The sequence below is a fragment of the Triticum aestivum genome, chromosome 7D (genome assembly GCF_018294505.1).
Source record: "Triticum aestivum cultivar Chinese Spring chromosome 7D, IWGSC CS RefSeq v2.1, whole genome shotgun sequence".
Taxonomy (NCBI): Eukaryota; Viridiplantae; Streptophyta; class Magnoliopsida; order Poales; family Poaceae; genus Triticum; species Triticum aestivum.
The window spans coordinates 545,000,516-545,011,110 of NC_057814.1; positions in this window are offsets into that span (position 1 = coordinate 545,000,516).

The window sequence follows — 10,595 nt, forward strand, 5'->3', positions numbered from 1 at the left end:
TGGAGATGAACAGTGTCCCGTGGAGTCCCGTTTTGCGGTACGCCACACCCCTCCCGATGAACAGGACCTCCGTTTCGACTGTAGCGCTCCAACACAAGTCCATTTGCGGTACGCCACACCCCTCCCGATCAACAGGACCCCCGTTTCGACAGTAGGAGGTCTGTTTCCTCCGTTTTGCGGTACGCCAGACCCCTCCCGATGAACAGGATCCCGTTTCAAACGTGGCCGGTCGAACACAAGGCCGTTTCCTCCGTTCTGCGGTACGCCAGGCCTCGTTTCCATCGGCTGTTCCGTCCAAGCCCTCCCGATGAACACGACGACGCATTCCGTTCTGACCCAGCCGATTGGCTCCCCATGAACACGACGACGACGCTGTTTCTCCGTTCTGACCCAGCCATGTACACGAGCCCTGGCCGTACGTATGCGCGAGTAGGCGTTCGAGACCCTGCCCGTATGTACGTACGTGGCCGTGTTTTCTTTTTTGCACACTGGCCGCTGTACGTACGTGTACATGCTACGTGCGCGCCTCTACTACGACACGTGCGCGCCTCTACATCGACCAGTATGTACGTACACGTTCGCGACCAGAATGACAATGCTACGTACGCTTCGACCAGGTGGGTCCCGACTGTCAGGCACTTCCTTGCCTGCGGAGATGTAGCTGGTGGGTCCCAACAGTCAGGGGGGCGAATCGTTATTTTTTTGCCCGGACGCAATTCCTTGCATGCGAAGATGTAGCTGGTGGGTCCCAGCAGTCAGGGGGAAACGTTTTTTCGTGAAATACAGTGGCCCGTCCGGTGGGTCCCAGCTGTCAGGTGGAGGAATCATTATATTCCACGTAATGAGGCACTTCCTTGATGCGGCCGTGGACCCAGCTGTCAGCCTCTCCACGTACAGTCCACGTCCGATGGAAGTCGTTCCTTGACCACGTTGACCACGCCGCACGGAGAGCACCACGGCGGTGGACGACGGCGAGGCCTAGGAAGGGGACGACGCGGAGCCGGGTAAGACGCGGCAGTGGAAGCCCGCGCGGACAGGAGTACGAGGGTTCACTGGTTCGGCTGCGGTGTGAGGCTGCCGTCGCCGCAGGGCCTGGCCAGCGGTGGGAATAGTAGGGGGCGGTGAGGCCTCCGCGGCAGCACAGCCGGCAACGGGAGGCAGGAGCATGCGCCACGACCGGCGCTGCTTTGGGTGGCTGGAGCAAGAAGACCAGAGGTTGAAGAAGCACTACGGCCGTTGGATGGACATCGTACGGTCACTGGAGCTAGAATCATTCATATTGACTAAAGTTGACAAAGGCCCCCGTCCCAGTCAACTTAGTAGGCCCACAAGTCAGCCTCCCACCATGGTGGGTCCCAGCTAGCAGGGGGAGTATTCATTTTTTGTGCGTAATAAGGAGGCACTTCCTTGCGTGCGAAGATATAGCTGGTGGGCCCGAGCTGTCAGCGGCGGTAACGTTTTTTTCGCAAAATACAGAGGCCCTTTCGGTGGGTCCCTGATGTCAGGTGGAGGAATCATTATTTTGCGCGTAATAAGGAGGCATTTCCTTGCGTGCGGCCGTGGAACCAGCTGTTGGCATCTCCCCGTACAGTCCACTTCAGATGCATGTCGGTCGTTGACCACGTTGACCAGGCTACGCCAAGAGCACCAGGGCAGTGGACGATAGCGAGGCCTAGGAAGGGAACGACATGGAGGCAAGAAAGACTCGGCAGTTGTTTCCCACGTGGAGGGGAGTACGACTGTACAAGGGTTTACTAGTTCGTCTGCCGTCGCGGAGAATGACAGCAGGTGTGGGTGAGTAGAGGGATGGCTAGGCCAGCGATGGGAGTACGGTGGGGCGGTGAGGCCTGCGCGGCAGCAGAGCCGGCCGCGGGGAGGAGGGAGCAGGCAGTCCCGCCGGCGCTTGTTTGAGCGGCTGGAGCAGGAAGAGCAGAGATTGAATAAGCACGACGACCGTTGCATGGCCATCCAACAGTCACTGCTTGTTCATCAACCTTTTTTTTAGGAAAGCCTCAAATCTGTGGAAAACAGCATACAACCCATCTGCCATTATTTCTAATAATTTACAGCCCATTTGCTAATTATTAAGGTTTTTTTGGAGCCCATATTCTTTTTGTTAGCATTACAACCCATATTGTGGCCACGGTTAAAAAATTATACGAAATTTTGCATATTTCGGTGCGGTCCGAACTGTTTTTAATCCCGAAATTTCGACTCACATTCAAACTGATTTTAAAAATAAATGTATATCAATATAAAATCCAACAAATTTTCCATGCATAAAAATTAATGTAATTTAAAATCTCGAAATGAAAAAAAAGATATTTGAAACTAATTGCCGGTTTGATGTGTTTTAAAAATGTACAACCCATTTCTCATTACTGATGGGCCATTTTCTCGGCCAGCCGAATGAAAGCTCTCCTCGTCTAGAAAGATTTGCAGCCCAACAGGCCTGACAAAGCGACTTACTTGGCAAATCACCAAAAAACTGGGCTGTGGCCGTGGACCCAGCTGTCAGCCTCTCCACGTACAGTACTCTTCCGATGGAAGTCGTTCCTTGACCACGTTGACCACGCCGCGCGGAGAGCACCACGGCGGTGGACGACGGCGAGGCCTAGGAAGGGGACGACGTGGAGCCGGGGAAGACGCGGCAGTGGAAGCCCGCGCGGAGAGGAGTACGAGGGTTCACTGGTTCGGCTGCGGTGTGATGCTGCCGTCGCCGCAGGGCCTGGCCAGCGGTGGGAATAGTAGGCGGTGGTGAGGCCTCCACGGCAGCACAGCCGGCCACGGGAGGCAGGAGCATGCGCCACGACCGGCGCTGCTTTGGGTGGCTGGAGCAAGAAGACCAGAGGTTGAAGAAGCACTACGGCCGTTGGATGGACATCGTACGGTCACTGGAGCTAGAATCGTTCATATTGACTAAAGTTGACAAAGGCCCCCGTCCCAGTCAACTTAGTAGGCCCACAAGTCAGCCTCCCACCATGGTGGGTCCCAGCTAGCAGGGGGAGTATTCATTTTTTTGTGCGTAATAAGGAGGCACTTCCTTGCGTGCGAAGATATAGCTGGTGGGTCCGAGCTGTCAGCGGCGGTAACGTTTTTTTCGCAAAATACAGAGGCCCTTTCGGTGGGTCCCTGATGTCAGGTGGAGGAATCATTATTTTGCGCGTAATAAGGAGGCATTTCCTTGCGTGCGGCCGTGGAACCAGCTGTCGGCCTCTCCCCGTACAGTCCACTTCAGATGCATGTCGGTCGTTGACCACGTTGACCAGGCCGCGCCAAGAGCACCAGGGCGGTGGACGATAGCGAGGCCTAGGAAGGGAACGACATGGAGGCAGGAAAGACTCGGCAGTTGTTTCCCACGTGGAGGGGAGTATGACTGTACAAGGGTTTACTGGTTCGTCTGCCGTCGCCGAAGAATAACAGCAGGTGTGGGTGAGTAGAGGGATGGCTAGGCCAGCGATGGGAGTACGGTGGGGCGGTGAGGCCTGCGCGGCAGCAGAGCTGGCCGCGGGGAGGAGGGAGCAGGCAGTCCCGCCGGCGCTTGTTTGAGCGGCTGGAGCAGGAAGAGCAGAGATTGAATAAGCACGACGCCGTTGCATGGCCATCCAACAGTCACTGCTTGTTCGTCAACCTTTTTTTTAGGAAAGCCTCAAATCTGTGGAAAACAGCATACAGCCCATCTGCCATTATTTCTAATAATTTACAGCCCATTTGCTAATTATTAAGGTTTTTTTGGAGCCCATATTCTTTTTGTTAGCATTACAACCCATATTGTGGCCACGGTTAAAAAATTATACGAAATTTTGCATATTTCGGTGCGGTCCGAACTGTTTTTAATCCCGAAATTTCGACTCACATTCAAACTGATTTTAAAAATAAATGTATATCAATATAAAATCCAACAAATTTTCCATTCATTAAAATTAATGTAATTTAAAATCTCAAAATGAAAAAAAATATATTTGGAACTAATTGCCGGTTTGATGTGTTTTAAAAATGTACAGCCCATTTCTCATTACTGATGGGCCATTTTCTCGGCCAGCCGAATGAAAGCTCTCCTCATCTTGAAAGATTTGCAGCCCAATAGGCCTGACAAAGCGACATACTTGGCAAATCACAAAAAATGGGCTGTGGCCGTGGACCCAGCTGTCAGCCTCTCCACATATAGTACTCTTCCGATGGAAGTCGTTCCTTGACCACGTTGACCACGCCGCGCGGAGAGCACCACGGCGGTGGACGACGGCGAGGCCTAGGAAGGGGACGACGCGGAGCCGGGGAAGACGCGGCAGTGGAAGCCCGCGCGGAGAGGAGGACAAGGGTTCACTGGTTCGGCTGCGGTGTGAGGCTGCCGTCGCCGCAGGGCCTGGCCAGCGGTGGGAATAGTAGGGGGCGGTGAGGCTTCCGCGGCAGCACAGCCAGCCACGGGAGGCAGGAGCATGCGGCACGACCGGCGCTGCTTTGGGCGGCTGGAGCAAGAAGACCAGAGGTTGAAGAAGCACTACGGCCGTTGGATGGACATCGTACGGTCACTGGAGCTAGAATCATTCATATTGACTAAGTTGACAAAGCCTTTCGTCCCCGTCAACTTAGTAGGCCCACAAGTCAGCCTCCCACCAAGGTGGGTCCCAGCTAGCCGGGGGAGTATTCATTTTTTTGTGCGTAATAAGGAGGCACTTCCGGTGGGTCCGAGCTGACAGAGGGGGGAATGTTTTTTTCGCGAAATACGGTGGCCCGTCAGGTGGGTCCCAGCTGTCAGGGGGCAAACGTTTTTTTTTGCAAAATATGGTGGCCCGTCTAGTGGGTCCTTGCGGTCAGTTGGAGGAATCATTATTTTCCGCGTAATAAGGAGGCACTTACTTGCTGCGGCCGTGGACCCAGCTGAGACTCTCCACGTACAGTATACTTCCGATGAAAGTCGTTCCTTGACCACGTTAACCTCGCCGCGTTCCATTGCATGCATGCGTCCATGGGCGTGGTGCATCCCCACTGTCAGCCTCTCACGTACAGTCATCTTCCGATGACTCGCGGTTGTTGACCATGTTGACCACACCGTGCCGAGCGCACCCAGACTGGAGCGACCCGGAGATTGGGAAGACGGGGCAGTGGAGTCGCAGATGGAGAGGAGTGGGAAACTTCACTGGTTCGGGTGCGCGGCAGCACAGTCGCGGTGCCGCCCACGGGAGACAGGAGCAAGAACAGAGGTTGAAGAAGGAGCACGGCTGTTGGATTAACATCCAACGGTCCAGCTGCTATAATCATTTTTTGATTAAGTTGACAAAGCCATGCATACACGTCCTCTTAGTAGGCCCACAAGTCAGTCACCAAATCTGACGGGTCCCAGCTGTCAACGGGATGAATAATTTTTTTCGCAAAACAAGGAGGCACTTCCTTCCGTGCGAAGATACAGCCGGTGGGTCCCAGGTGTCAGGTGGAGGAAACATTTTTTTCCAGCTTAATAAGGAGGAACTTTCCTTGCGTGCGACCATGGACCTCGTGGGTCCCAGCCGTCAGGCTCTCCACGTACAGTCCTCTTCTGATGACTCTCGTTTGTTGACCACGCCGCACCGAACGCAGCGAGGCGGTGGACGATGGCGAGGCCCCGGACGGGAATGACTCGGAGATGGGAAAATGCGGCAGTGGAGTCGCAGATTTGGAGGAGGAGAAGGGTTATAACTGGTTCTGTTGCGGCGTGGGGCTGTAGTCTGTGGAGAATAACAGGAGGTGTCGAGGGGTGGAGGGATAGCCTGGCCGGCGATGGGGTAGCGCTTCGCAGCGATGCGTGCTAAGCAGAGCCGCTAGCCGCCGGAGGCCGGACCAGGCGGTCCCGGCGACGCTGGAGGAAGAAGATGAGAGATTGACGGTGCATGCCGGCCGTTGGATATAAATCCAATGGCTGTGGATGACACAATCATTTGTGGACCAAGTTGACAACTCCCTGCGTAGGCTTCGACCTATTGGCCCACATGTCAGCCTGCAAAAATGTGGCATATATTTAACCCATGTTTTCTAGAATGTACAGTCCATTTGCTGGGCTGGGTGAACAAATAATTTCGCGGCAATCAGGCCCATTTATATTTTCTAAGAAAACCCAGCCCATTTGCACTTCCTTGAAATACACGTATTAGGTGGGCTCATTATATATATAATGTTATGTTAGAAGGAGCAATTAATATCAAAGAATAAACCGGAGAGGCACACTTTATATATATAATTAAGAAATTAGCGAGTTATTGCTCAAAATAAAAATGAGCGCGTTATTATTAAATTGGTCCTTAAAATCTTCGCAAGCTTTTGTATGCAATCACCAGGATTTTCCTTGCCTATGAGTCAAAAACAACCAGGATTTTCCTTGCCAACTTCCGTTAAACATTTACTTTTATAAGTTAATAACACGTAGGATGTTTTTATAATGTATATATAAGTCTCTATAAAATATACGATAATAGTAATAATATAAATATATATAATGTGGTTAGAAGGGAAAACATAAATTGGACACAACATTACTTTTATAAGAGACATGCGTTTTATATCCCACAGTAGGCATACTAACAAGTTCACACACAAATACAACAGAAAAGTAAACATTCATATCAAACTCAGGTTCACAGGACATGTTCATATTCATAGCCAACATTCACTATCAACAACTCAAAAGATTCATATATACACAAGCTCAGCATATCTATGCATCCAAATGATTGATAGATCACACGACAATATTCATACATAATTCACAAAAAGATTCAGATATACACATGTTCAGTATGTCTATGCATCCAAATGATTGAGATCACAACCAATGTGATCCATGGATGACCTTTAATTACCTAGGGTGCAGAATGGTAAATGGTGTTCAATCGGAGGTACTTCTTGCTAAAATTAGTTCTTGTACGAGTAAACTTTCGAGTACATAAGAGGCAGCACAGACAATCTGAACTTTGCTTGTAGGTTTATCCTCAAATAGGGGCCTCATGCCGAGGGAGGTTTGAGCAACTTGGCCACTACTTTCATCCAACTAGTTTACTGGCTCATCTTGGTCCTGTATCTCGCCAAAATTCTACATTGCAGACGAGAAAGGAGGCGGTTGAGAAAATGAACCACCCAAATTTTTTGTGCATTTCAACTGAAATGGAGCATCCTTGGCGTGCAGACTGATTAAGTGCCAGATGAATATACGCTTCAACCAACTTGTCTGGAATCTTTAGACTCCATGCCATATAGTTCGCTACCATATGTGCCGATAACCAAAAGGCACAAGTTGGGAACAAAGACTGGACTGCGTTTTTCTGGGCTATGCACCAAGCAATATTTTTGGCATTCACTCTCCTAATACTTGGAGTTTGACAATTGGTTGACGCCGGTTGATACTCGAATGAATATAGGCACTTCTTGTCAACATCGATGCTTGTCTGAGTGAACTTTGGAGTACATAGCAGCAGCATAAGTACCTATCCATCTGATCATTTTGTGCAGTTCTACTGAAATCACCCGATGTAATGATTTGCCTGCGAGTTCAGGCTCCAAATTACTCCTTTATGAAATCGGCAAACAGTAGCACAATACCAAATTACCAATACATATCACAGGCACAATAATCAGGATAAAGACCAGTACCAACCTGTGTGAGGTAGCATATCAAATACTATTTCCTTTGACTGGACGCCGAGATAAGCCAAGCGACTGACAGCAAAGGAAGAAAGCAAGCGGAGATTAGCGACTGACACGAAAGGACGGAAGCTGTCGAGGCAATGAAGCACCCAAAGTTTTTGTGCAGTTCCACCAAAATCGAGCATCCCTGTTGGCACATATATTGAGAGAGTGAGATTACTGTAATAGTGGGACTAGTTGATGAAAGATACACTAACAAATAGAAGCACCCTCATTATCTTAATTGGTAAAGTTAGCAACATAGTAGTCTTGCTTAAAGAGAGGTATTAGTTTATTCAATCAGTGTCAATTAGCTCAACTCAACACTCAAAGCATTGCCATTTATCATAGATTGCAAAACTTTAACGTGCAAAGATAAAGGAGTTTCTCATGACAGTAGCACGATACAAATAGAGATGACAGCAAACTAATATGGATGAAGGCCTTAGGCCCGTACCAACCCGAGAAAAAAAGCTTATTCATGTAGTCCCATAAGAGATGATAAAGCATTCACTGGAATCACACAATAGTATATATTTTTGTGCACTTCAAATGTATGGTTGAAACCACTCTTGTTTACCAGTGCTGAGATTATATCGAAAGATTATCAAGAACTTCCAGCAGAGTTAAAGCACTGGCTGGGATACAGTTCATTGTATTGTCTTGTGTAGTTCCACTAAAATGTATGATTGGCACAACATGATCCCTGTTTGCACAAGTAGGAACAAGGTGAAACCTTCATTAGCTTAGTGAGAAAGGATAGGAAGACATTAGCATATTACTCAAACAGTAGCATCAAATTCATGATGGACAATATGCAAAACATTGCCTCATTGAACCAATGGCAATAAATTGACATGCAAAACAATAGCACTATTATGTCATGACACTAATAATATTCCCTCCCTGCTCCACCACATGATTCACCTCCATAGACAAACATACACACGTACATGATTCAGCATAGGGTCCTACTAAAGATTTGTTTAACTCCAACATGAAAATTAGGCAGTAATAAATTAGTGGTACTTAAGTACTCCTAATTAATTAAGTGAGAGAGCAGAAGTGGAAGGGATCCCTGGAGGATCGTCTCACATGTAAGGTAGTCGTTGCCGGAGCCCTTGAATGGCCTCGACTGAGGCCTCTAGCTTCAGCAAGATCGCATTGGGACTATTTATTCTTCTTCTTCTTCCTCTTCATGCTCTGTTTCTCTTTCTCCTCACCAGTTGGTGAAACCAAGTACATGATTGGCCTTCTAATTCAGAATTGGTTTTGTCAGTGAGGGAGTACAAGTGTACTAGTAAAAAACAACATTATTTTCTCATGGCAGTCGGAAAATAGAGATGAACACATGCATTAAATATCATTCTTACCTAAAGGAAGGTTATGGCGCCAATATGGACGATGAGGATTGGAACACAGATCTCCCTTTGTGCAGTTCCACCAAAATGAACCAACTGTTCCATTCTGACATTCCAGTTAAACAGCACAAAAGTCACTTCTTTTAAGAAGAGTTTTGTGCAGTGCACCAAAAGGTCACAACAGCAACCAGGTGAATTGGATATCCCTGTTTGCACCAAAAGGCACAGAGGAAATAGTCAGAGTCTCAAATAATTACAGGCAAAAACATTTGGCTAAACTTGTCATGGCTTATAACAGTGGCATGGCTTCATTTTTACCAGGGACATTAGATTAAGAACAACTAAGGCTGCGTTCGGTTCACAGGTTTGGTGCAAGATTTTCGTAGGAACACAATTCCTACGGTATTCTTTCCCTTCCAACCGTTCGGAACACGGGAAAGGTGAATAGTGTTTCATAGGAAAGCTGGTCTGGTAGTACTGATTCCATAGGATTAGAAACATCCACGCGCTGCTCATTTTTTGGCGGAAGCCCGAGGCAGGCGCTCGCTGCCATGCGTTAGACAGGTTGCTGTGCTGTGTTGCCGGAATAAAAAAATCAACCTATGTGTGGTACGTGAGGTGAGGACAAGAGTAGTCACTGTGCAGCTGAATAAACAAATAGCATCTCATACTGCCAAGCATGCTACTCTAAAAAAACAAATCTGTACATTTCGTAGTCCATCCGAACACATTCTCTTGAGAGTTTCCTCCGGTTCGATGTTCCATAGTTTTATACCTACATTCCTTTCCTATTCCTCTATTTTCATCAAGACCTATGTTTTCTGCCCCTATTCCGAACGGAGCCTAAATATTTGGTATAAGGGCATGGGACAGTGGGTGCACCAGCAGTCCAGCACCATGTACGTAAACAAGGGCATAAAGTGGAGATTCATAGTTTGTTGCCCCGAGAAACAAACATCCAAGAAACATATCTGGGTTGGTCCCATTTTTGTTCACTCTAGCCACCTACTCCTATGTGTGGGTAGCAAATCTAGTCTTGGTCATACCACTATGTACAGCGTTACCCCTATATTTCCCTTTTCGACCAAGAGACCGGTTGGATGACCAGTCTGTACTACTTTCACTCCCTTTCCTTCCTGTTTGTACCAAGTCCGATGTACTCCCTCCGTTCGGAATTACTTGTTGCAGAAATGGATGTATCTAGATGTATTTTTGTTCTAGATACATCCATTTCCGAGACAAGTAATTCTGAACGGAGGGAGTACATACTAAATTCCCCCACCCCCACTTTATTTCTTGTTTGAACCAAGTACTCCCTCCGTCCGGAATACTTGTCATCAAAATGGATGTGTCTAGAACTAAAATACTCTAGATACATCCATTTCAATGACAAGTATTTTCGGACGAAGGGAGTACAAGATTCGACTCCATGAAGTAGCTTTACCTCTAACAATAGAAAAAAAATGTGATGTTGGACCATCCGATCGAGAGGGGCTGAGCGATAGAAAATGATGCACATGCAGCGACGTAGTGAGCTGGGGAAGTAGAGCTAAGGCGGTTTCGAACGAAGATATACCTGAAGGT